This window comes from Capricornis sumatraensis, chromosome 4 (genome assembly GCF_032405125.1).
Source record: "Capricornis sumatraensis isolate serow.1 chromosome 4, serow.2, whole genome shotgun sequence".
Classification (NCBI taxonomy): Eukaryota; Metazoa; Chordata; class Mammalia; order Artiodactyla; family Bovidae; genus Capricornis; species Capricornis sumatraensis.
In genome coordinates, this window is record NC_091072.1 from 145,842,631 (window position 1) to 145,869,268 (window position 26,638).

At 45.3% G+C, this 26,638-nt stretch overlaps 2 pseudogenes; both read left to right on the plus strand.

Moving 5' to 3' along the window:
* LOC138078776 (antigen WC1.1-like) overlaps positions 1-8,824 on the plus strand; it is a 40,771-nt pseudogene extending 31,947 nt beyond the window's left edge.
* Positions 8,825-22,015: 13,191 nt separating this feature from the next.
* The window catches only part of LOC138077647 (antigen WC1.1-like), a 54,641-nt pseudogene continuing 50,018 nt past the window's right edge, over positions 22,016-26,638 (plus strand).

The window sequence follows — 26,638 nt, forward strand, 5'->3', positions numbered from 1 at the left end:
AGATTGAATCTATGTATAAATTTGAGGATGATTAACAATTTTGAGTCTCCCACTTCACTGACATCGTATATCCCTCCATTCAGTTAGGTCTTGAATTTCTCTCAGAGGTTTTGCCCATCTTCTACTAGGTTTTCTCTTAGGCATTTATTTTTGATGCTAGTCGTATTTTTTTGTGTGTAAAAGTGTCCTAAGAATGATTCTTTTGGACTTGTTTCACCTTTTAATATTTTTTTGAGACTTACAGAAAAGTTGTAAGAATAATATAAAAATTCCCAGATGACCTTTACCTGGATTTCCCAATGTTAGTATTTTGCTTTAATCTTTTAAAAAAAATACATATATTTTAAATATATATATATTTTATTGAAGTGTAGTTGATTTACCATGTTTCAGGTGCACAGCAAAGTGATTCAGTTATACAAATACACATTATTATTTTCGAAATTATTTTCCATCATAGGTTATTACAAGATATTGACTATAGTTCCCTATACTATACAGTAAACCACTGTTACTTGTTGCATATCTATTTTTAAATTAGAAATCTAGCATTCTATTCATACTAAGTCAAACAAGTGGAATCAAAATGTCATAAACTTTTTAGTTAGGCAAAAATTTATGTTTTCTAAAATATATATATTATACATAATTATATATGTGTAAAAGCTTTTCTACTACACTTGATAAAGACTTGAGTAAGAACATCAAAAAAATAAAAGAAGAGATAATAGACAAAGTGAAACATGACCTGTTACTTTTGTCCAGAATGTCTCCCTTTTTCTATTGCACACTCTTTCTTTCTGCTCTGCCATCTTGAACTGGAAGTCCTGTTTTGCTTTAATCTTTATCTCTCAGTTTGTCTCCCCTCTTTTTCTGTCTGTCCCCCTCCTGTTCCATTTGTCCCTAAATATGCAAACTCTTTCTGAATTAGGTTGCAGACCTGATGTCCCTTTATCCCTAAAATACTTCAGGGGATTTCCACGGGTGTTAACCACAGTTCAGTCAAGTCTCAGCAAACTTCAGCCCCAGATGACATCTAAGTGCAACCAGATTAAAAACCCCAAGACAGAACTGCCAAGTGGAGTCTTTCTCAGATTACACCCAGGAAATCATGAGCAAACTGAAGTATATATGTTTTGCTTTAGTTGCTAAGTTTTGGGGGGAGTTTGTTTTGCAGCACTACAACTAGGACACTTACCATGTGACCAGCATTTCTAAATAGAGGAATATTTGTCCTCTGATCTTCCACTGAACTCTTTCTACCTTATGCTGATCTAACACTGAGATACACTCATTCTCTAGTTCTTAATTCCTGCTATTGTTTTTTAGCTCTAGAATTTTTATTTGTTTTTGTAATCATTTCCTTGCCAAGATGCATATCTTGTGAGTTAATTTGATAAGCATTTTAATCATGGCTGTTTAAATTCTCTGTCAATGGAATCTAGAAAAAGGGTACAGGAGAATCTATTTTCAGGGCAGAAACAGAGATGAAGACCTAGAGAACAGATGGGAACACACCGCGGTGGTTAGGAGAGGGCAGGATGAATTGAGAGAGTAGCGCTGACTTATATACACTGTCGCGTGGGAACCAGATGGTAGCAGGAAGCGGCTGTGTAGCACAGGGAGCTCAGCTAGATGCTCTGTGATGACGGAAAGGGTGGGATGGGGGATGGGGCGGGACGGAGGCTGGAGAGGGAGGGTATATGTGCATACTAATGGCTGATTCACGTTGTTGTATAGCAGAAACTAACACAACATTGTAAAGCAATTATCTTACAGTAATAAAACTAATAACAAAATAAAATAAATTCTCTATCTGGTAACTCTAATAGCTGGATACCCTGGGATATTCTTTCCAGTGTTTCCTTTTGCCTCTTGAGCTTCCATGAAATCTCTTTTGCATAATTATTTGTTTAAATGATAGACCTTGAAGATGAAAAATTGTAGAAATTCTTCAGAAAGGATTTTGTTTTGCTTTTTCTACTTAGGGATAGATTTAGGAGTAACACACCTTATTGAACTCAATGCAACACTTGGCTTAAACCAAAATTATGGCACTGTCAGAAGCAGTCTCCATAGAGAAAGTGGATACTAAAGTTATGATAACTTTACTGATATATCACAGCTTTCATTTCAGGCTCCACTGCTAGGTCATGTTTTAACTTTAATTTAGTTTTCAGTACTTCAGCCCTCCCAGCCCTCTGATCATTGGTGTTTCTGCAGGAAACCAGACCCAGGTGCTGCCCCAGTGCAATGACTCTGTATCCCAGCCAGCAGGCTCTGAGGCCTCGGAGGAGAGCGCCCCCTACTGCTCAGGTGAGGGTCCCACAGGACAGAAGATCCTTCTTACCCACTGCCCCCTCGTCCCCCTCACCACCTTCACCGCCCCATTTCTGTCTCCTCAGACAACAGACAGCTCCGCCTGGTGGACGGGGGCGGTCCCTGCGCCGGGAGAGTGGAGATCCTTGACCAGGGCTCCTGGGGCACCATCTGTGATGACGGCTGGGACCTGGATGATGCCCACGTGGTGTGCAGGCAGCTGGGCTGTGGAGAAGCCCTCAATGCCACGGGGTCTGCTCACTTTGGGGCGGGATCAGGGCCTATCTGGCTGGACGACCTGAACTGCACAGGAAAGGAGTCCCAGGTGTGGCGGTGCCCTTCCCGGGGCCGGGGGCAGCACGACTGCAGACACAAGGAGGACGCGGAGGTCATCTGCTCAGGTCAGCACTCCACACTGTTCACAGTTTGGGGGAGGGGTGGGGCCCTGGAGGACGGGGGTCTGAGCCCTGAGGGAGAGATGCAGAAAGGACTAGAGAAGGGCGCTTCCTCGCATGGAGCCTGTCTTTTCAGCAGACGTGAAGAGGAGGTGCTTTCACTTCCTCCTGCAGCAGCTGAGATTCTGGTCCTTTTTTCTCAATAGTGTTTCCTGGCAGAGGCGTTTCTGACGGTTTCCACGTGAAAGCAGGGCTCTCTATCCAGTTCCCTGTGGTAGTACAGTCTGGAGATCCTGTGGATGGTGTAATGAAAGCACAGATTGACTCTGCTCAGTTCTGTGTGCTAGGAGTCTGCTGAGGGTCTCCGCGGGCCAACATCCCAGTGTACACAAGGCTGCGTTCTTCCTGGAGGCCCCCTTTCCCAGCCTTTCCTGGTTTCTGGGTGGTCTCCTTCCTGGGCTTGGGTCTTTCTTCAACAACAGTGCCTCTTCTGACCGTTCTTCCTCACTCACATTTCCCTCTGACTGGAACTGGGAAAGAGTGTCCATTTCTAAGGATAGTGGGGCTAAGGAGGAGTTTAAACTGGGGTCTAAACATCCCAAGGTCCTTAAGTTAGCTACATCTGTAAAGTCCCTTTTGCCAGGTCAGGTAACATATTCACAGGTACTAAGGATTGGTATGTGGACATTTGTGGCTCTGTTATTTTGCTTCCCTCTCCAAATACCCACATCACATTCCATCCACAAACCGTTTCAGAGTTTTTTTCAGGAAGCAGAAGTCAGTTCTCCATCCTGCAGGTGCCCCAGTTGGTCTTTCTTTCAGTTTCTATCCACTACATCATCGTGGATAATAGAAAGACAGACACAAACGGACAAAGTCAGGGAAAAGTGAGGCAATGATAGTCTTGTCAACTAGTGGGTATCTCTGCAGTTGGCTCAGGGATGTATGGTCACAGTTTCTGGGAGAGAGGAAAACCCAGAGCACTGAGCAGAGTGCTCACTGTGTCCTGTCTCCTCTCTTTCAACCTTAGAGTTCCTGGCCCTTGGGATGGTGAGCAAGGGCCAGCAGTGTGCTGGGTGGCTGGAAGTTTTCTACAGCGGGACCTGGGGCAGTGTCTGCCGTAACCCCATAGACGGCATCACCGTGTCCGTGATCTGCAGACAGCTTGGCTGTGGGGACAATGGAACACTCGACACTTTTGTAGCTCTTAGAGAAGGTTCTAGACCCCGGTGGGTAGATGGAATCCAGTGTCGGAAAACTGACACCTCTCTCTGGCAGTGTCCTTCTGACCCTTGGAAATACAGTTCCTGCTCTCCCAAGGAAGAAGCCTATATCTCGTGTGCAGGTGACTTACTGTCTGTTTTTGTGTCTGTCTCAACCCCGAAGGATGTTGTTAGAGTGATTTTATGCTTTCCAATCTAAGTGATGATTTTAAGTTGAGTCTACAAACTGTCTATGTGCCTGTGTCTGTGTGTGTGTGTCTGTATTTGTTGTGGGGTGTGGAGACCAATAAATGATGAACAGTTACAGTTATTTCAGCTGATGATCACATGCACTGAATGTCTCAGAGCAGGAGATAATGCGCGTGTGTTTTCACATGTCATTTGCACTGAGTCAGACCTTAGATAATCTTATGTGGGGACAGGACAACCCCTAGCTGTCCTTGATCCACTGTTTCCCTATTTTGTGCAGGAAAAAGACCCAAGAGCTGTCCAACTGCTGCCCCCTGCACAGGTATGGCAGCCCGCCCCCGCCCCTGTGGGTCCCAGGGCCTCCTTCCTCCCACCAGGGGAGTCACAGGAGGGGCTGCTGCCTTTTCAGAGAGAAGCTCCGGCTCAGGGGAGGAGACAGCGAGTGCTCAGGGCGGGTGGAGGTCTGGCACAGCGGCTCCTGGGGTACCGTGTGCGATGACTCCTGGAGCCTGGCAGAGGCCGAGGTGGTGTGTCAGCAGCTGGGCTGTGGCCAGGCCCTGGAAGCTGTGTGGGCCGGGACATTCGGCCCTGGAAATGGGAGGATCTGGCTGGATGAGGTGCAGTGTGGGGGCCAGGAGTCCTCCCTGTGGGATTGTGCTGCGGAGCCCTGGGGGCAGAGCGACTGCAAGCACGAGGAGGATGCTGGTGTGAGGTGCTCTGGTGAGCGAGGGGATCGGGGTCCATCCTGGGTGAGCTGGGGCAGGGTGGGGGCAGGGGGCTGGACCGGGCATGGTGGGGAGTTTGTGTTCAGAGAGTGTCTGGGGCTCTGATCTAGCACAGTGAAGCTGGGAGGGCTGGACACTGATGTCATGGAGACTGAGGGGTGATTTTAGGGCTCAGAGGAAAAAACGGGTTACCCTGTGATCTGGCCAATTCCCTTTACCTAATCTCCTGTTTTTCTCTTTAGGTGCAAGGACAACATTGCCCCCGACTACAGCAGGTGCTGTGATCCATCCACGGTCAGGGGAGAATACTCAGATTCTGGTAACCTCTTCTGTGGGCTCTCTGACATCTCAGGAGAGGAAAGAGCCTGAGGAGCCCTGGCTGTTGGGAAGGAGCCAGGGCATTGTTGGGGAATGCCCCTGCCTTGGTTCCCAGGGCCACATGTTTCTCAGGCCCAGGATCCAAGAGAGTCTGGTTCCAGTGGTGCAGATTCTAAGGTTCTCCCACCTGCCCTTGAGTGTTGCTCCTCATCGGTGAGGTGCGGGTCTCAGGACTGTTTGATGCCCAAGAAGAAGGGATGAGCCGGGTCCTCAGAGGCTGTCTCAGCAGGGCAGCTCCCTGACAATCCCCGGCTCTGCCTCGGGGACCCCCTGGCCGGGTTGGAGTTGACTCGTCTCAGGACGAGACCTGGAGGAGCCCAGTCACTATTAGTATATTTGTGTCTGAAGCTAGGATACCATCATCCAGAGCCCCTGGAAACGCTGGCACAGGGGGTTTCTCTGTGCCCAGGACCTTCTCCCCACCCTGTTGCCTTGCTCTCCTTGGGGACTAGACCAGCCTCAAATCCTCTCCTTGGCATCTTCTCCCTGCCTGGGGTCCTCTGCCTCATCCTGGGGTCCCTTCTCTTCCTGGTCCTCGTCATCCTGGTGACTCAGCTGCTCAGATGGAGAGCAGAGCGCAGAGGTGGGCGGCAGGGGGAACTGGGGACCAGGGAGAGTGTGTGGAGGCAGGAGATGGGGCAGGTGTGAGGAGGGGAACCTGGGCCAGGTCTCTGTTCTGAGTCTGTAGAGCTCCATGTGCTCCATGCTGAGCTCTAAGGGCTGAACAGACGGAGGTTCTTAGGACTAGGGTGTGAACTCTCATAAGTCATGGGCTCTCCTGTGAGACCAGAAAGAGTCAGGGCTGAGCTGTGAATTCAGGTCAGACGAGGGGAGAAGGTGCCGACATGGTGCACGGGGTAAGAGATGATGCTGAGGCCCAGGCAGCCTCTGTGTGAGCATGGGGGAGATGAAGGTGGGCCTGCTGGATCGGGGTGTCTCGGGTGGCATCTCTGACCTGCTGGGGGATCTCTCAGCCTTATCCAGCTATGAAGATGCTCTTGCTGAAGCCGTGTATGAGGAGCTCGATTACCTTGTGACTCAGAAGGAGGGTCTTCTGGGCAGCCCAGGTGGGTGTCTCTGCCTGCCCTCCTGGGACCTCTGGTTGTCACCTCCCATTGGCTATGAACATCTTCTCAGCGTCCACAGATGCCACGTGTGCCCAGGCTTACAGAGGCAGCTCTCCAAAGTGGCAGGATGGCCTCTCAGAGCCCCGTGAGCCCCCAGCCCCCATCTACATTGCATGAGCCAGGCCTGTCCCTTCCCAGCCTTAATGCAGGTCCCATGGGTGTGGGGAGGGTCATCCCATGTGTCATGTGATGTTTTCCTCCACTTTAGGCTTCCTGTCAGATGGGGAGGACAGCCATGACTCCAGATCCACTCCAGGTGATAGAGGTGGACCCGCCTCAGCTGGGCTTTGGGGAGGAGAGTTTCCCTCATGGAGACGAGATGCAATGGGAACAGTCTTCCTTTGATGAACCAGAAGGATCCCTTGTGTCCAGATGGGGTCCGTCCTTCCCTTTCTCTGACTGTTCTGTGATGTCTCACATTGGAGCCGGGCTCTCTGTGTCCAGAATCACAACAGGCACACACTGGTTTTAAAAATAATTTCTGTAAAGCACAATATGTCAAAATACTTTAGTAACGCTCAATGGTAGGAGAGTTACTTTGGGATATATATTTTCAAACAGGAAATATTAAGATATGTAAAATCATGTTTTGGTTTATGGACACATCAAAATGAAACATGGTCTTAGAGAAAAAAATCTTTTGAAACAAGGAGTGACTGGTGCCTCTATATAGCAGCTCAGAAACTCTGGGTCAGAAGGATCCTGGTTATTTCCCAGACCAACCCCCTTACTGTGGTTTCATCTGACCCCTGCTCTGCCCTCAGAAGCCCCAGATCAGAGGACTGATGCCCCTGGTGAGGGTTATGATGATGGTGAAGAGGTACCAGTGACTGGGGCTTTTCATGACTCTCAGGGGAGCAAGGAGGAAGTGCTCCCAGAGAAGGAAGATGGGATGAGGTCTCAGACAGGTGAGTGGGGTTAGCTGATCCCCTGTAATCTTTGGTCTTTGTCCTGGAAAAGGTAAATTTGAGCTCTTCAATGCCCAGCCTCTCTGCAGTTTCAAAATATGGGTAACCTCATGCATTGGATGGGCCACCCTAGTGGCTCAGAAGGTAAAGAATCCAACTGCAATGCAGGAGACCTGGATTTGATCACTGGATCAGGAAGAGCCCCTGAAGCAGGAAATGTCTACCCACTCCAGTATTCTTGCCTGGAGAATCCAATGGACAGAGGAGCCTGGTGGGCTACAGCTCATAGCGTTGCAAACAGACACAACTGAGTAACTAACACTGCACTTCTCAACCATTTGCCATCTTTAATGCTGTCAGACTCCTTTGGCATTTATGTCCCCATAATGCAACATAAATTTTCATTTTATTTGTAATATGCTTGCATTAAAGTTTATAGATTAGGGACTTTTCTGGTAATCCAGTGGTAAGGACTCTGCATTTTCACTGCTAGGGCCTCTGGGTTCAATCCCTGGTCAAGGAACTAAGATCCCACAAGCACTGTATAGTAGTCAAAAGAAATAAGATAGCTTATAGATTAATTGAGCATATTTACCAAATCCAAAAGCAGACAAGTGTTTTGATAACATCTCTGTGCTGCCTGCATGTGAAAGACAGAGATTTAGAAAGTGTATTGCAGTATTGAAATTTGTGAGTCATCTGATAATTTAAGATGAGCTCTGTGTGTTTAAGGTTGCAATGACATGAACAAAGTCTGTGGTATATGGTGGCCTTAACATTAAGCCATGTTGGTGGGTCATTGACTCAGAGCTTATGGTCAGCTAAGGTCTAGTTTCCTCCAGCTATTTCAGTTGTCAAGAGAAAACACTCTTTCTCTGGAAGAGAGTATTTATCCATCTGAGGGCCTGTGTGGTCCCTGGGAGGGGCCATCTGTGGATGCACCCGTGATACTCTTTGTGGACATTTGGGAACATGTGTCAAGATAACTAAGAGCAGAGTTGCTTTATGAGTGAGGAACTCAGATTTTCCCTGTGTCCACTCTCCCTCTCATTGTGATTTCACATCTGTCAGATGTGAGAGGAGAACATTTAAATTGTTACGCTCTTACCGTTCCTGGGCATCTCCTTGCTATTGTGTAGCCTGGAAGCAGGTCTTCCCAGAGCTCCTGTATGAGCACAGGTCTCCTGTGATGCAGAATTTCCATATGAACTGAGGCCCCAGGGACCACATGGACCTGACCTGAGAGGACAGCCTGGATCCATCCTCACTGTAACTGGTGTGAAACGGCCTGAGCCTCCTGCCCACACCTGGCTCCCAGGGATTCTTTGTCATCATCATTTGTTAAACCCACTTCCAACACCCCGTCCAGTTCCTTTGTCTCAGTTCTAATTATGCTTCTCTTTGCTTTTTTCAGGCTCTTCTCTAAACATCTCTAGAGAGGAAGCTGATCCTGGGGAAGGAGAAGAGAGCCCCTGCCTGCTCCAGGGGGAGAAAGGGGACCCTGGGTACGATGATGTTGAACTCAGTGTCCCTGGAACATCCACAGTGACTTTCCTGTGATGTTGTATTAAATATAAGATAATGCCTCATATATTCTAATTGCCTGTATTTCAATAGAGGCTGACCTGTGATGGTGTTATATGGAAATTGCTCAAAATGAAATATTCTGATTAAAGTAACTTTTGCTTTGTTAATAATGACCAAGTTCCATGTCAAATGCTTTTAGATGATTGGTCCTCAAACACCATTTTCCTCAAAGAAAATACACGATGAGTGCACTGCCCTGTTTTCTCACCTCCTTCAAAGGCTAATGAGGCCATGACTTTGCCTGTGATCACAAATGCTCCAGGTCACTCCTACTTAGTAAAAGCATCTAAACTTGGTCCACGTTCACACTCTCCTTCCTAGCAAGATGAATTTGTCGACCAGAAAATATAGTCAGAACCTGATAGAGTTATTTTATTTGGTGGGAATGCTTAGGACTCTAAGCCCTGGAGATGGCATCTCAGTAGCTCTGAGAAAACTGCTCCAAGGAGGCAGGAGGGGAAGTCAGCCTATATACAAGTCTGCAACAAAGGGAGCAGGCAGTCTGAACATCAAAGATCAGGTGTCAAGTTAAGGAATGTAGTGTTCTATGTGTGGGAAGATGCAAGCCTCTGGACTCACTGGATTCAATCTTTCCACATGCAGCTCAGCTATCTGGGGCAAGCCTGTTTCCCTGTTTACCTTAAGCAGCAGCAGACAGCTGCTTCCTGCTTTCCCCCAGCTCTTCAGCCATACCATGGAGGGTGGCAGCATCCCCAGGATCAAAGATTTGGGAGCCCTCATTCACATTTGGAGGCCAGAAATCACTGATGGCTGTGACATTTCTTGTTTATTGATATGGCAGGAGATATTTTCATTTCACAAACTCATGGAAAAAACCCAATCCTGAACATTCCTGTATGTTCTCCTTGAGATGTCACATCACCTGTTTTAACCTGTTCTTGGTCACTAGACTTGGATGTGAGTTTCAAAGTTGGAGTTTGCTGTTGGGAGAAAAGGGATACAGTTTTCCTTATCCTGCCTAAGTGTTCACAGGCCAATTAAAACTCTAACTCTACCTAACTACCTCTCCCTTTTTCATCTCTCATTCCCTAGGCTACTTTATCTGTTTATTTCTCAAGCAGATATAGATTCCTCCTTGCTCTCTCCTATGTCTCAGTTCAGTTCAGCTCAGTCGCTCAGTCGTGTCCAACTCTTTGTGACCCCATGGATCGCAGCACGCCAGGCCTCCCTGTCCATCACCAACTACCGGAGTTCACTCAAACTCACGTCCATCGAGTCAGTGATGCCATCCAGCCATCTCATCCTCTGTCGTCCCCTTCTCCTGCCCGCAATCCCTCCCATCATCAGAGTCTTTTCCAGTGAGTCAACTCTTCGCACGAGGTGGCCAAATTACTGGAGTTTCAGCTTTAGCATCATTCCTTCCAAAGAACACCCAGGGCTGATCTCCTTTAGAATGGACTGGTTGGATCTCCTTGCAGTCCAAGGGACTCTCAAGAGTCTTCTCCAACACCACAGTTCAAAAGCATCAATTCTTCGGCACTCAGCTTTCTTCACAGTCCAACTCTCACGTCCATACATGACTACTGGAAAAACCATGGCCTTGACTAGACGGACCTTAGTTGGCAAAGTAATGTCTCTGCTTTTCAATATGCTATCTAGATTGGTCATAACTTTTCTTCCAAGGAGTAAGCATCTTTTAATTTCATGGCTGCAGTCACCATCTCCAGTGATTTTGGAGTCGGTTATCAAATCCTTATGAATCCATTCTTGTCAGGACATTACCATTTCTTGTCTGTCCAATTATCTATCCTTCTGAGTGAATTATATCAGCTCATCTCTCTCTCTTGTTGATGGATGGCAAATTCGTGCTCCCCCATACCCTGTATTCACGTGGGACAAGAGGGCAAGAAAGAGGAGACCTAGGCAGAGGAGATCCAGAAGAAGGGATATAGATGGGAAGATCAGGTACATTTGTCTATTTACGTTTCAAAGATGTAGATGGAGCGATCTGATATGATTGAATTCTTTATTTTCTTTTTTTAAAATCTTTTATTTTATTATTTATTTATTTTTTACTTTACAATATTGTATTGGTTTTGCCATACATCAACATGAATCCGCCACGAGGAAGTTCAGTTCAGTTCAGTTCAGTCTCTCAGTCGTGTCCGACTCCTTGCGACCCCATGGACTGCAGCACGCCAGGTTTCCCTGTCTATCGCCAACTCTGAGAGCTTGCTCAAACTCATGTCCATTGAGTCAGTGATGCCATCCAACCACCTCATCCTCTGTTGTCCCTTTTTCCTCCCACCTTCAATCTTTCCCAGCATCAGGGTCTTTTCAAATGAGTCAGTTATTCCCATCAGGTGGCCAAAGTATTGGAGTTTCAGCTTTAGCATCAGTCCTTCCAATGAACATTCAGGACTGATTTCCTTTAGGATGGACTGGTTGAATCTCCTTGCTGTCCAGGGACTCTCAAGAGTCTTCTCCAACACCATAGTTCAAAAGTGTTAATACATCAGCACTCAGCTTTCTTTATAGCCCAACTCTCACATCCATACATGTCTACTGGAAAAACCATAGCTTTGACGAGATGGACCTTTGTTGGCAAAACAATATTTCTGCTTTTTAATATGCTATTTAGGTTGGTCATAGCTTTTCTGCCAAGGAGCAAATGTTTTTTAACTTCATGGCTGCAGTCACCATCTGCAGTGATTTCAGAGCCCTCCAAAATAAGTCAGCCACTGTTTCCCCATCTATTTCCCATGAAGCGATGGGACTAGATGCCATGATCTTAGTTTTCTGAATGTTGAGTTTTAAGCCAAATTTTTCACTCTCCTCCTTCACTTTCATCAAGAGGCTATTTAGTTCTTCCTTGCTTTCTGCCATAAGGGTGGTATCATCCGCATATCTGTGGTTATTGATATTTCTCCCAGCAATCTTGATTCCAGCTTGTGCTTCATCCAGTCCAGCATTTCTCACGATGTACTCTGCATATAAGTTAAATGAGCAGGATGACAACATACAGCCTTGACATACTCCTTTCTGTATTTGGAACCAGTCTGTTGTTCCATGTCCAGTTCTAACTGTTGCTTCTTGACCTGCATATAGATTTCTCAGGAAGCAAGTCAGGTTTTCTGATATTCCCATCTCTTGATGAATTAAATCTAGAACTTAAATTAAAAATTTCAGGCTAATGGGCTTCTCTGAAAACACACTGTTTCAAGATTGCTTTAATCTGGTTACTACTGAAAATGTAAATGTGATCCTGCTGTGATTCTTCAGGGTAGGGAGAGCTGTCATGTAGAAGTGGCCAAGTAAGTGTTACATTTCACAACACCCCCTGCCCCCAGTTCCATTGTGGACATGTGGAGAAGCTGCTTAACTAATATGAGACCTGAGGGTGACGGCCTGGTTGTGAGGTGAACCCACCCAGTCCCTGGCTGATGGCTCTGCATGGTGTCCAGTGCTCAGATCTACAGTCACGCTTGCAGTCTTCATAGTTCTAGCCTGTGCTTGGGGATGGGAAGATACCCAAGACTTCTCCCAGGGCAGCTCACATAGCTATTCACCATTGGGAAGTAATGAAATAAGTGATATATGATGAAAGAAATAAAGAACACCCACCAAGAAGCTCAGTGAACTCCAAAAAACACAGATAATCCAATTCAGGAAAAGAATATGTGAACAAAATAAGATTAAAAATTATTTATTATCATGATTGTTATTGTTTTTAATTTTTGGCTTTAGTGGGTCTTTGTTGCTGCACAAGGGCTTTCTCTAGTTGCAGCAAGCAGGCACTACTGAAAGGTTGTTGTTGAATTATGACACTGGGATTCTTGGCCCCCAGAGGAGAAGAATTCAGTCCGGGGCCAGAGACAGGCTTGATCACTCAGAGCTTCTGTGTAACAAAGTTTTATAAAGTATAAAGGAGATAGAGAAAGCTTCTGACATAGGCATCAGAAGGGGACAGAAAGAGTACCCCCCTGCTAGTCTTCAGCTGGATGTTATATAGTCAGTCACAAGCAGCCTCTTAATGAAAGAATGTCTCAAAACTCAGAATGGCACCAGGCCCCTCACCCATAAGATGTATTTTGGGATAATCTTGGCACCAAATGGTTCATCTTGGGCCATCTTGAATCTTGAAGAAGGGCAGATCACCATACAAATAGTGTCATTTGCATAGACGAGAGGAACAGTATCGGAGTATAGCACACTGGTTTATCAAGTAGGTCCTGAGCCAAAAGGCGGAACCGACTTGCAGACAGAGTTTGGGGTAAAGGCATAGTATATTAGCATAGCTTAAGATAAACATTTCCATAAGAACAAGGCATTGGTTAACCTCAGGTGAAACCAGGTGTCACTATGGCAACACAGAATTTTAAGAGAAACTTCCCTTTAAATTTGTATAGATAAGGAAAAAAAGTTGCTAGTTTGTTTCCTCCTGCCGCTTAAGAGAGATAAAAATCTCTGACACTTACAGGCTATTTCCTCCGTTTGGAGACCCCTGGCCTTCCTGCCTGTTACCCTCTCACTACTTCTCTTTGTGGACAGCAGGCTTCTCCGTGCGGGGCCTTCTCTTGTTTGGAGCACAGCCCCTAGGAGCTCAGGCTTCAGTAGCTGCAGAATGCAGGTTCCTCTTTGTGGTTTGCGGGTCCTAGAGCACGGGCTCAGCATTTGTTGTGCACGGGCTCTGAGTCACTCCACAGAATAAAGTCAGTTTTGTTTTGCTTTTTTTTTTAAAGAGACTGAAATCATAAAAAAAAAAAAAAAAAAAAAAGGAAGCAAACAGGGAGTTTGCTGTTGATTTAGTGGTTAGGATTTGATGCTTTCACTGCTGTGCCTGGATTCAATCCTGGTCAGAGAACTGAGATCCCTGAAGCTGTGCAATGAGGCAGAAAAAGAGAAGGAATCAAAAAGAAATTATTTTAAGATTACAATGAATGAAATGCAACAAAATGGAAAAATGCTACAGAAAGCATCAGCAATAGCAGAAGAATCTTTGAGGCAGAAGACAAGATAATTGAAATTACCCAGCCAGAGGACAAAGAGAAAAAAGAATGAAAAAAGTGTGAGAGAACCTGTGTGAACTATGGGAGAACATTCACAGTAACAACCTGCACATTATTGGTGTCCCAGAAGGAAAAGAGAGGGAGAAAGGGACAGAGATTGTACTTAAAGAAATAATACCAGATAAGTTCCACATCTGATAAGATTTAGACATTCAAGTTCATGTAGCTAATAGCTCACTCCTCAGAGTTCATTCAAAATGATTGTCTCCAAGACACATTGTTTGCAATCAACACAAAGAGAGAATTTTAGAAGCATCAAGATAAAAAGCAAATGCTCACAAAAAAGAAATTCTCTGAAGAACCTTAAGAATATCAGCAGACTTCTCAGAAGAAAGCTGACAAGCCAAGAGAGAAAGGGATGATATATTCAAACTGATGAAAGAAAAAACCCTGCAAACCAAGAATACTTTTCTCAGGAAGGTTGTCTTTCAGAAATGAAGATGAGTGAAAAACTTTCCCCAAAAAACAACAGTTGAGGGAGTTCACCAACAGAGTTTTGTCTTACAAGATTGCTGAGGGGAGTTCTGAGGTCTCCCACATTGCAGGCAGATGCTTTAACCTCTGAGCCACCAGGGAAGCCCAAATGAAGGATACTAATTATTATATTAAAGAAGTGAAACTGTACAACAGACTTGTAAGCTTAAATATGTAATGCAATTCCGAATATTCTAACACTGAATATGGTTGTGTGCTAACCAGTTAGCTCTAGTTTAAGGTGAGCATTAAAATAACCATAGAGAAAAATATTTTGTTAGTGATATACAATATAAAGAGAGATAAATTCTGACATCAAAAGGAGAAAGTACAGGAGAGGATCAAAATGTAGAGCTTTTGTATGTGATTGAAATTAATTTGTTATCAGTGTAATGTAGACTGTTGTGTCTTTAAGATGTTTTATGTGAGCCACGTGGTGACAAAAATGTAAAAACCTACAGTAGATTCACAAAAAGTAGAGAGAGAAAAATCAAAGCACATTATTATCCAAAACGATCAATTCACAGTTCTAACTGTTGTACAGAAAAGTTGAGTTATCCCGGTCTCTACAGCATCCTTCAGTATCAGCCCCAGAGAGACCCTCCCTTCACAAAGTGAAAGACTAGTTAGTCTGTTTGTTATTTTAAGGCAAAGAACTCTTTCTGCACCTCATCTCCTTCCGTATGTCATATAGATGGTGTGGCTGTACTTTTTTAATTGCAAATTTTCCCCTTGTGATGTTCCTGTGTGGTTTTAATTGAAAAACTGCCAAGTGATAAATCATCCAAATACCTGGTCTCCTCTGTTGGGTCTGATTAAGACTTAAAAAGAAGCCACATGTGAGTGTGTTGTGGTTTGTCTTGTGTATCCTTAGAGATGGAGATTTGCAGAGTTTGTTGTGATGTATCTGGTGATATGCACCTTCTGTTTGAAAATCAAAGTTTGGCCTGTCAATTGCTGAAAACACTTACCTTTAAAACAAAAAGGTCAATTAGCTAAATGACGTCCTCAAAAATAGTTCTTCATAGTTAAGATAATTTCTCTTGAATATCTAGCATAGTGCCGTTCAATCATTCAATACACCTTAGATGAGCATCTATTAACTTATAGAGAGCAGAAATACAGAGCTTATACTCAGGTACAGACCTCACTCCAATCCTGGGCCCTGGCAGGGCCTCAGCAGATGCCTGTAACCTGTAGGAGCCTCGGATAGCATGCCCAGATGGGGAAGGATTCGATGATAAGGACGAGAGAATCTGTTCACAGACTTTCAGATGTTAAAGGAGGAACACATTTTGCTGTATTTCCAGTGTTCTTAGGCTGGTCCTCAGACTGGACTCAGCTGCACCAAAGCTCCATGTGCAGTAAAGCATCAGGTCATAGAGTTCAAGTCTGACCAACCACCCAGCCTTTGAACTCTGAGTGCCACTCCAGTGGCACTAATCTTGGGTTTAAGTGGCTTAAGAATGACCGCCCACAAGAACTCAATAGCTCTGGAGTTGGCAATTACATCAACTCTGAACAGAGGTGGATTAATCGTGAAGCTAGCAAAGCTTCACCTTCACCTTCTAAGTCCTGGGAGGGGAGCCCTAGGACTGTGCTCATAAGAATATAGGTTTTGAATGTGGCATTTTCTTGAGTTGAGGGAAAAAAATTCAGCAAAATTATTTCTTAACCAAAGGTGAAGTAGTTAATTATCTGCCTGGAGCACTAAATCCAGGAATCAGATTTGTTCAGGAAATCAAGAAAAAACTTAGGGGGCTTAGAAATACATGCTGCCTTTTCATTAGTACAGGATTGGTGGAAGGTAAAAACAGGATCAAAGATGATGGACTGGCTAACTCAGAGGAAAGAAGAGCTGTTTAAGGATGAAGGTCAAGATGCTAAGAGAGAAATTTGGGAAACTGAGCCTGACTGTCAGCACAGAGTGATGTAAAGGGAACAGGAGATGCAGTAGGGGTGAGTGCTCTTAAACAGGACTTACACCTAGTTGTTGGTCAATCAGAAATGGTGACTGAGAAACAACCAAGCCCAACAGAGGAAGCAAGGTGGGATCAGAGGGAGCAGCTTGGGATGAAGACACAGAAGGAAGAGGAGATCCAGGAAAGGACCTGCTTCACGTGACAGATTCTGTCTTCAAGTCTTCTTTCTCCTTTGTATCCATCAGAAGAGACTCTGCTCTGCTGCTGGAAAAAGTGACCTGCAAGTCTCAGTGGCAACACACATACACACATACACATACATACACAAATGAACACACACATACTCATATACAGACAGACACACACACATATACACACACATACACAAATGAACACACACTTACATACTCATATACAGACACACACATACACACACACTCATCACAACCTACAGACGTCTGTGGTCTGTGAGGCCCTTGCACATGCACCATCTGGAACATGCAGCCTCTGGGGCAGGAGAAAGAGAGAGACTAGAGAGTCACAGTTGGGCTTTTCCGGCCTCCACTCAGAGGTGCCACAGGTGACACCACCCACGCTTCCCTGGCCACAGTGCGTCACCGGGGGGGTGGAAATGCAGCTGTTTGACGAGCATCACTGTCTATCCACGTCCTTCAGTAGAGCTCCTGAGAGCAGTGCTGTCAGCTTTTTCTCACCTTGGAGAAGCTTCTTAGGTACTGCTTTGTGCAGAGATTGAACGTGATCTGACCCTCCGGAGTGGGATTTGAAGGCATTTTCTATCTGGCTCCTTGGTCTGGTGTGTCTCTGACTCCTTCCTCCACTTCAGCTTGTTCGAGTGGGATTAATCAGATTTGTGTCTCCCCTGCTCCCACCTCCCTTCCCCACTCAGTATCACTAACTGCAGGGTGATTGTCAGCATTTGTTCATGCATTCATTTCTTATCTGATATTTGTTAAGCTCTTTCTATGTGTCTTTACTTGACCTTATGGAGGCATTGAAGAACAAGACACAATACTTGCTCTCAAAAAACACACCACTTTAGAGACAAAAAGAAAGTTTTTACAGATTCAATAGACACAGCAGTAATTCTGAACTGGAAGAATTAGAAAGTGTTCACAGAGATGACAACTCTGTGCATTTAAAAACAAAGGAGGTTATACATATTTTCTTTCTGTAGTGGGCTTGAAAATGTGTCCTCTAGATTCAAATATACATAAATGTGATATTCGCTATTTTTATAACTGATTTCATCTTGTGCAGTAGCGAGGGGTGTTTACATGGACTGAAATTTCCATGAAGTTAACACAGACTCTCCCATTTAAAATTTGTCCAAGTTAGCTCGGATTTATGTTAATAATTATCTTGTCAACTCCAGTTCAAGCTCCCTGCTGAGACTGGTTTTCCTCTATTTCAGGAGGCATCTTCTTGTCTCTCCTCCCACAGATGGTGTCTGGGATGAGGAGGCTTCTTCCTTTCCAACAGCAGCAAGGAAAGGCCCTTTGTCTGCACGCTCTCCACTTAGAATCTGCCTGTCTTTGATTTAGTAGCATTGATCTGCTCTGGTCTTTGGGTATCTGATGTTGCACTATGGAGGAGTGAAGGAGGCCAATTCAGTGCCACAGTAATATACTGTAAAGGGTTGAAGAGAGATGATGGGGTGCCCTTGTGGTGCCCTTGTGATGAAGTGGTCTTTAGTAAAGAAGCCTTTACAAATCTTGGTCCCAGCCATGCAAGGAACACAGATGGTGAGTTGGGTCTCCAGTACTTTGGTGTAACAACTCAATTAATTGTTTCCTTTTGAAGTCATATAGTTCTTTTTTAATTCAAAAATATTTTGTATATTCGTCACTCTGATTGGTCCAGAAAATGTCCCTCTACCAAGGATATTTAATTATTAACTTTCCTAGCAAAGAGATTACTGAACCTCTGAAACCTCCATATTTTCATGGTGATTTGGGAATAATAATGCTACATATTGTATTGCTTTACAATCCATAAGACTGAATAAACAGTCTAAGTTAAAGAACGGGATTCTTCCTGCTTTTTACTTCTGCACTTCTAATTCAATACAGAACTTGTTACACTAAAATTTTTTATAAAAAAATTTCTTCCTGTTACAGTTATGTGTGGTTTGAACTGAAAATATGCCAAATGATACATATATAAACATCCGGACCACATGGCCCTATCTGATTAAGACCAGAACAGGAGGCTTCATGGTGTTCACCTGTCAGTGTGCTGAGGTTTGTCTTCTGTATCTTCAGATATACAAAGATGCAGTATTTATACGTATTTAGAACTGGCTCTCTCAGCACCGCTCTTGGAATGGGGCTAGCCTTGTTTCTGGTATTGCAATTGACTGCATTCATTGCAGAAAAGTGTAGAAGTGAACCATACCTAGCTTATGCCATTTAGTCATATTGAAATAGCTTTACAACAAGTGACACAACTTGCACTGTGCTGTTAAGTCCTCACACCAAGTTAGATTATATCTCACGAGATTTCTTTTGATTGAAATGATTTGTGTAAAATACCTGGCTGACATTCATTCATTCAGGTATACAATAGACATCATTTAGGATTTTTAATTACCAGGCATTGGAGATAAGGAGGTGAATTAGACACAGAACCTTTACCAAGTCCATTTATAAAGTAAACTTAGCAAGTAAACAACTTAATTCATGAGGTTCACAGTTGGTAAGGTCGAGGTTCATGAGCAGTAGAACCTCTCTCTGGGGCACAGAGAAAACGGGAGATGTGTGGAAGACTCACAACTCTGGCCCTAATCACCGTCACAGCGTGTGGTTCCTGGGAGAGTTCTGACAGCTCCAGTCAAGGCTCCAGGTAACAGAATTGAAATCCTGTTCTAGAGTCCTGAGAGTCCTGGGATTCCTGGAATGGGATGGAGAGAGGGGCCCTAATGTTGCTTCTCTGCCAAGATGAGGTACTACTGTTGACTGGTGGTTATATCTCTTACTAATGCCAACTTATTTAATTCTAACCAAAACTCTGTCATCTATACACAAGTATAACTCTTCTTTTACAGACAAAGCCACTATACAGAGAGTGTAAGGACCTGTTCAAGGTCACACACAGGGTATGCGAGTCAGGCCAGGGCAGACTGGTTCCTGAGCCTGTTCTCCTGACCCCTAAAGTTCACATAGATGCAGCTGGGTTAGTGTCCTCCCTAAAGCTTTCCTCCTTCAAATCTTGGATGAGGTTAGACACTGAGATTTTCTTATGTGTCAGAGAAGACGAACCTTCATCAGAGGGCGAGTTGGTCCCTGCTGACCCTGCATCCCCAGCTCTGGGGTAGAGGGTGCTGCCCGGGCACAGCCTGCCAGCATTGGTTTGGCCCCTCCTTCCAGCCCACTCCATCCTTATAACAGGGTATGAAGTCCATAACAGTATTTCACTTGTGAGATCTCAATCCTGAGATGAGACCCTGTGTACTAGGTTCACTAAACACATCCCTGTGTCATCCTGTGGGAGGAATGACTGGACTCCAGGAAGCACGTGCCATGTTCTAGGTGTTTGTCTGGTGGTTTCTGGTGATGCTGCAGAGTCCATAACTGGGTAAGGAGTGATGACTCTGGGACCCACGGGGAGTACAGCACCGACTCTAGTGACTGAGCAGGTCCTGTTCCTACTCCAGTCCCTGAGTTTATATTCTGGTTTTGATATTTATAATCAGTTGTCATCACTACTGTTTTAAGCATCCAGAGGAGATGGGGTTCATGTATAGATGGAGGCTTGGAAGTCAGAGGAACACAGGGCAAATAAGTGACAGCTGCAAAATAACGGGTTAATATTAGCATATTTAGAGGGAGAAAAGCATATGTTCAGTTGACTTTTCTCCCTTTTTATTTACCTGAGTCTCAAGGACAGAGAAGCTATGTCTGCTGACCAGGATGAGGTGTCCCTCCAGTGGGGAAGTGACAGGGCTGTGGACTGGTCTGCAGCTGCCCTCAGTGTTGGCCTCACTGGGACCTTCAGGTGTGGGAGGGGGAGGGTCTGAAGCCATCTCTGAGCTCTGGTAGGGACTCTGGGGTGTGTGTGTCACAGGTGGGTCCTCCCCACATTTGTGCTGAAGTGATGAGGGTCAGGGTGAAGGGGCCTCAGGGTGGGTTTGTGTGGACCACAGAGGGGCATCTTGAGCCTGAGGGATTATGGGGAATGAGGGCAGCGTGTTAGTGACCTTGAATTTCGATGGGGGAGCTCTGTCTTGCATCACTTATGGCCCTACTCAGTCTCTATACTCATCCCTGGGCTACTATCTGGAGAGCATCTGGGAGCTTCTCTGATCAGCGGAAACAGAACAAGGCAGCAGTGGCCACACTGGACATCAGCCCCTTCTGCTTGACTCTGTGCCCTCAATCCACCTGGGCTTCCATTCTTGCTGCCACCTTTCCTCTTAGACTAGAATGAATGAACCCTCTTCTGTTTTCTGCTTCACTCGCCTCTTCTTTGCCCCTTGCCTGCAGCCACTGTGCAGCAGAATACTTTCTATTTATCCTTCTGTCTGGGGGCAGTTGCTTTAAATTATATTTTACATCTTCTTTAGTTATGGCTTATAATACAAGGGTGCTCTGAATCCTGTGAAACCAAACTCTCAATATGCAAAGAGCGACAATGTGAAGTTTAGAAAATCCAAATCTTTCTAAGTCATATGTTTTCTTCTCTTAGATCCCCAAATCCTATTTTGGCAGACTAGAGTTGAATGATAACTCCTACTTTCTCTTTGTCTCCTGTAACAGCAATCTCTTTCTTGAAGCATCATTTGTTGACTAGCTGAGAGAGATATTTCACATAAAATTAATGCAATAAAGGGAAAGGGACTTAGCATGTCTGCAAATCCCTTATAGGGCTTCCCAGGTGGCTCAGCAATAAAGAACCTGCCTGCCAATGCAGGAGACGCAGGAGACGTGGGTTCGATGCCTGGGTCGAGAAGATCCCCTCAGGAAGGAAATGGCAACCCACTCCAGTACTCTTGCCTAGGAAATCCTGTGGTCAGAGGAGCCTGGCGGGTTACAGTCCAGGGGTCACAAAAAGTAGGACACAACTGAGCTCACAGGCACCTTCTCCGGGACCCAGTCTCCAGGTCATTCTGAGAGGAGACCTGCAATCTCATCCACTCAGCTTAATGGTTCCCTCCCGACCCTCTCCACGGTCACCTGTGAATTCCTGAAATCCTTGTCCTCATTTTCTGCTGGCCCAAGAAATGTTCTCGTATTTGAAGCCTTCCTGTAGTACTCTTCTTGACCCTGAGCTCAGTGCTGGGGAATATCAATGCTGGATATCACTGAAGTTATTCTCCGTGGTCCAGTGAATTCCACAGCCTGACCCTGCCAGATCTTACAGTGCTTGGGGACTGGCCAAGGTAATCAGAGGAAAGAATGGTACTCATAGTTTTTGATGAGACTTTTCTACTCCAGCCCTGGTCAGGGGGCCCGGCTCTCAGGACCACGGAAGCAGGAGGTCAAAGGACCGTGTTGCTCATATAAGGAGATGTGGAAGATTCAGAAGCTCATTGGTGTCTGAGCTTCAGAAAGTGGCAGATGCAGCCTCCGATAGTGCCTGAAATGGTGAGAGGTGTCGCTATTGGCTCTCAGGAGGGAGGGTGTAAGGGGTGGTCTATATAGACCCTGGTCGGCACCCTGATGCCTCCTCACAGGCTGATCCTGCAGCTGGGACTGTGACCTTGAGGACGTAGGGTCAGGATGGGTCTGGGCAGACATCTCTTCCTACGGGGACTCTGTGTCCTCCTCCTCGGCACCATGGTGGGTGGTCAAGGTAAGAGCTGGCCCTCTGTCCTGGGTCCACAGCAGGGGAGTGGACCGCTTGGTGAAAGGAAAGGTGTCTGGAGTTCTGGAGCTGAGCCTCAGTATTTTTGACCAAAAAAGAGCCATGCTGACTGTGAACGCTGGTCCCTCTCCTGTGCGGGCTATACTCGTCATAGCGGCAGATTTTACAGAGCAGTGAGGCTTGGTCTGGATAGAGCTGGGTCAGCCTGAGTCCTCTCCGCTGTCTCCCCTGTTCTCAGGGAGCTTCTAGGAGTCCCAGTGGCTCCCCGTGTGTGGAAGGTCCAGCGACTGACCCCAGCGGGGACTCTGGGCTGTTCCCACATGCTCCACGTGCCTGGTGTGTGAGCACTGCCCCTGGGTCCCCGTGCTTCCTGTGTCTGTGCTCCTGTAGGCTCTGTGTGTGTGTGTGTGTGTGTGTGTGTGTGTGTCTGTGTCTGTGTCTGTGTGTGAGGAGTTTGTGTTTGTGTGCAAGGATATGTGTATTTGCAGGGGTTTGTGATGAGTGTGTGAGTGTGTGTGTGTGTGCGTGAGAGAGGCTGTGTCTGAGAGAGGGTGTGTGTGTGTGTGAGGGTGTGTGTGTGGAGTGTGTGAGGAGTTTGTGTTTGTGTGCAAGGGTATGTGTGTTTGCAAGGGTGTGTGAGGAGTGTGTGAGGGGGTATGTGTGTGTATGTGGAGTGTGTGAGGACCTTGTGTGTGTCTGTGTGTGGTGTGAGGATGTGTGAGGAGTTAGTGTGTGAGGAGTGTGTGAGAGTGTGTGTGTGAGCGGGTGAGTGAGGAGTGTGTTTGGGTGTGAGGAGTGTGTGAGGTTGTGTGTAAAGTGTGTTTGGGTGTGAGGATTGTGCGAGGTTGTGTGTGGAGTGTGTGTGTGTGATTGTGAGGCATGTGTGAGGAGTTTGTGTGTGTTTGAGGGTGTGTGAGGAGTGTGTGAGGGTGTGTGTGTGGAGTGTGTGTGTGAGTGTGTCTGAGGAGTGAGTGAGGAGTTTGTGTGTGTGTGTGTGTGGAGTGGGAGTGTATGAGGAGTTTGTGTGTATGTGCGTGTGAGTGCGTGTGAGTGTGTGTGGATCCTGTGTGAGAGGAACGGGGCTGCTGAGCAGGGACTGAGTCCGCGGGTCTGTGAAGCACACAGGGTCCCACAGGGCTGGGTGTCATGGTCGCTGCATGTGACCAGATCAGAGATGATGGCGCGCCTGCCTGCCTCTCTCTCTCTCCTCTCCCCCATCCCCCAGGCTCCCCTCTGCATGTTGCTGCATCTGCCCAGCACTGGGCTCTGTGAGAGGCTCTGCCTGCTTATCTCACCTGTCCCCATTACGGAGCAGAAGCCCACAGCCAGGAGCAGGGACCTCTTGTCTGTAGAGATCAGTTGTGCAGCCCCAGGTGTCTAAGTTCCCTAATCTCTGCCCCAGTCCCTGTGACATTTCCTGATGTGCTGGGGACCTGGGATGGTCCTTTCCCCTCCCAGGATCTGCTGTGACTCTGTAGGGAGCACTTTCTGCCTCGTGTCCTCTCCTGTCCCTCCTTGGAGCTGGTTTCCCCTGAGTGAGAGGACAGCAGGCGTCAGGGCTGCGGCTGTGGAGAATCTGGTCTCCAGTCTGGTGGAGGCGGCCCTCTCAGATGTGGGTACTGGTCTGGCTGAGACTCACTGCAGCCCCATCTCATCTCAGAGCTCACTGTCATCCCCTAGACCTCAGCCTCCAGTCCACAGCTCTCCTTGGGAAGTCCCTTTTTCCTCATCTCTGCTCCTTGAGTGCTGAGCAGATGCTGGTGAAGTGTCTCCTCCTGAGGGCTCTGGAGGTCAGAGGTGGGTTTTGGTCTCACAAGGGGGAGATGACGGATGTTTTGATGCATGGCCCCTTCCTGTTACAAGGAAAATTGTAGAAAATAGCATCAGCTGTTTTTAAGAAGCAAGAATATTTCACCAAAGCAAGCACTATTTTCATTTTCTTTGAAACAACACCATTCAGAGTTATCCTATAACATCTTATTCTTCTACTTCATGCTACAGTAGACTTGCTCCTTGTAAAATAACAGTCTTGGCTTTTATCAGCACCTGATGATTTCTCACACGTTACAGGAATCTCCACCTTGAAATTCATGATGGGCATTGGCATAAAACTATCTCTCAAATGCAGTTGATACCATTAGACAAAAATGTAGATCCTCAGGATTAGATAATTTGGCATATGTTGTTTTTTATCCCGTTTTTAAAATCCAGAATATATTTTGGACATTTTTCTATATCATTAACTATTCTTTTACACACTAAAGCATTCTATTGTAGAATTTAAAAATACAGGCTATCACAGGGATAGTACTGAATTTTTTAACTGCCTCCAGTTATTTCACTATATGCAGAAGTGCAATATGCTCACCTGACCGTCTGTATTGAGCATTTAGTTGTTTTCAGCAATTTTTTGCTATTATGAAAAACGTTACTCTGAACTTCCCTGCGTTTAAATGTAGGACCATCCATGATTGCTTCTCTTAATCCTATTCTAAAGGTGAGGTTTCTGGGAATTCCCTGGTGGTCCAGTAACTAAGAATTCATGCTGCCAGTGCAGGATCCCAGATTCAATCCCTGGTCTGGGAACTAGATTCCATATGTGGCAACTGAGAGTTTGCATCCTTCAGCTAAAGATCCTGCATATGGCAACTAAGACCTGGGCAGTCAAATAAACAGACAAATAAACAAATATTTAAATGTTGAAAGAAAAAGTGGAGTTGCTGCTTTATAGGCTGAGTACCTCTAAGGCTTTAAGGCTTTATACCTATAACTTTAGAGCTTTTGGTACATAGAGATTAATGCTTGCCAGAAATAGCTGCATTGAACTTTGGTTCTACAAATGGTGAATGAGAATGTTAGTTTCCACATAGCTTCACCAACTTTGTCTTCTTATGATGTTCTAAAATCTTAGCCAGTTTGGTAGGCAAATACTCGCATATATTAGCTAATTTAATCCTTCGTTTGTGAATTACTTTGCTCATTACGTTTGTCCTTTTTACCTTGTGACGGCTATCATTTTTGCCATGATTTGTATTCAAGCTCTTTATACTACTACTATCATCTACTGCAACAACCAACAGTGCATTTACTTATATGAACTCATTTGAGCACACAACAGTCCAACAAGGCAGAGTATATATTTTATCCACCAAACAGATCACTGAGGCAAAGCAAAGTCACTTGCCCAAGAAGAGTCAGTTGTAAGAAATAGAGGTAAGACTTGAAACCAAGCAGTTTGGGTGCAACTCCCTGTCCTATTGAATTACATTATTTTTTAGACTGAATATGCTTCCTTCAGTTTATTGTTTGATTTTTTTGACTGTACCAAACCAGACCAGGAATCAAGCCTGGGTTACCTTCATTGAAAGTGCAGGGTCCTAATTGTTGGACCACCAGGGAAGTCCCTCATGGAAGTTTCTAATAATATTAATTGCCTGTTAAAATTTCCTGTTTTTGTTTCCACTTTCAGAGCCTTGTCAAGCATGTTCTTCCCCACTTTATATTTAAATAAATTATTTTTATCTGTAATAATTTTATGAATATATTTACATGTGTAAATACTAAATAATTGTGTCAGTTATTTTATGTATGATATGACATTCTACATAATTTTATTTTTTCCAATGTCATTCTTGAATTATTTCTTTTTCTTTTCTTACTGATTTGAAGGCCATAAATGTGCTAAATTATATTATTTCCATACCTTCTTTTCAGAATTTATTTAGACTTTCATTCCACAAATGTTTATTAATTTAAAGATGGGTTTGTGGGGCATTCAACCCACACCCTGTGCAATTCACCAGATGCTGAGGCCCTGATGATGGTGAATAAAGCTCCCTGGCCCATATTAACTGATAGTCTAGTGTGAAGCTGGACAATAAAACTAGAAATTATAATAAACTCTGATAAGTGCCATCAGTGGGGACACCAGCAGGATTTTTTTTGTTTTTGTTTTTTTCCCAATGAGTTAGCTCTTTGTGGCCAAAGTATTGGAGCTTCAACTTCAGTATCAGTCCTTCCAATGAATATTCAGGGTTGATTTCCTGTAGGATTGACTGTTTCAATTTCCTGACAGTCCAAGGCACTCTCAACAATCTTCTCCAACACCACAGTTCAAAAGCATCAGTTCTTCGGTGCTGCTTCCCAGCTGGTGCTAGTGGTAAAGCACCCGCCTGCCAATGCAGGAGACATAAGAGATGCAGTGTCCATCCCTGGGTTGGGAAGATCCCCTGGAGAAGGAACTGGCAATCCACTCCAGAATTCTTGCCTGGGGAATCCCATGGATAGAGAAACCCGGCAGACTGTGGTCCATAGGGTCACAAAGAGTCGGACACTACTGAAACGACTTAGCACACATGCACGCAGCTTTTTTTATGGTTCAACTCTCACATCCATACATGACCACAGGGAAAAACATAGCTTTTGACTATATGGACTTTTTTTGGCAATGTGATGTCTCTGCTTTTTAATACACTGACTAGGTTTGTAATGGCTTTTCTTCCAAGGAGCAAGTGTCTTTTAATTTCATGGTTGTAGTC